Below are 631 nucleotides of genomic sequence, written 5' to 3'. Positions count from 1 at the left end.
GCGCGCATCTCGTATGCATACATACACAGATACATAAACACGGGGTCTCTTCAGTACTTTCGATAACCAGTCCAAGAATCCAGTAAATGCATTTTTTTTTCTGAGGAATTTACATTTCATAGCCCTTATTATGTAATTTCCTCCTGGTAATTGACCGTTTTTGCCTTACAATATAATGAATCACCTTCTCTGAGCGGGACGCCTTAAAACACAATCAAATAAGGCGACGGGCATTTGAAGAAGCCGCCCATGTTTTTAACGTGAAAGTCCGTGCCCTGAGCCATTCAATTTAGGGTTTTCTCCTTAAAAGGCATTTATCGCTCGCGTCGCCGAATACCATGGAAGGGTTTCGAGAACAAGAAACCTCTCTGTGCATGGTGGTTGGGGCGACAGATGTTGGGGTGGCTTCTTCAGGCAAATTGTGGCGTTATGGGTGCTTGTGTACTTTGAATGGTATGGTTGCTTTGGTTGAAGTGCATTGGTTGTGGTGTGTGGTTGCGTTGGTTTGAGGTGTGGTTGTGTGATTGCGTTAGTTGATGTATGGTTCTGGTGTAGTTGCGTTGGTTGAGGTGTGGTTGTGGTGTGGTTGATGTGCTGCGGCTAGGTTATTGTGTGGTTGCTTTGTTTGGAG

This window comes from Penaeus monodon, chromosome 19 (assembly GCF_015228065.2).
Source record: "Penaeus monodon isolate SGIC_2016 chromosome 19, NSTDA_Pmon_1, whole genome shotgun sequence".
Taxonomy (NCBI): Eukaryota; Metazoa; Arthropoda; class Malacostraca; order Decapoda; family Penaeidae; genus Penaeus; species Penaeus monodon.
Note: the sequence above shows the minus strand (reverse complement) of the source record.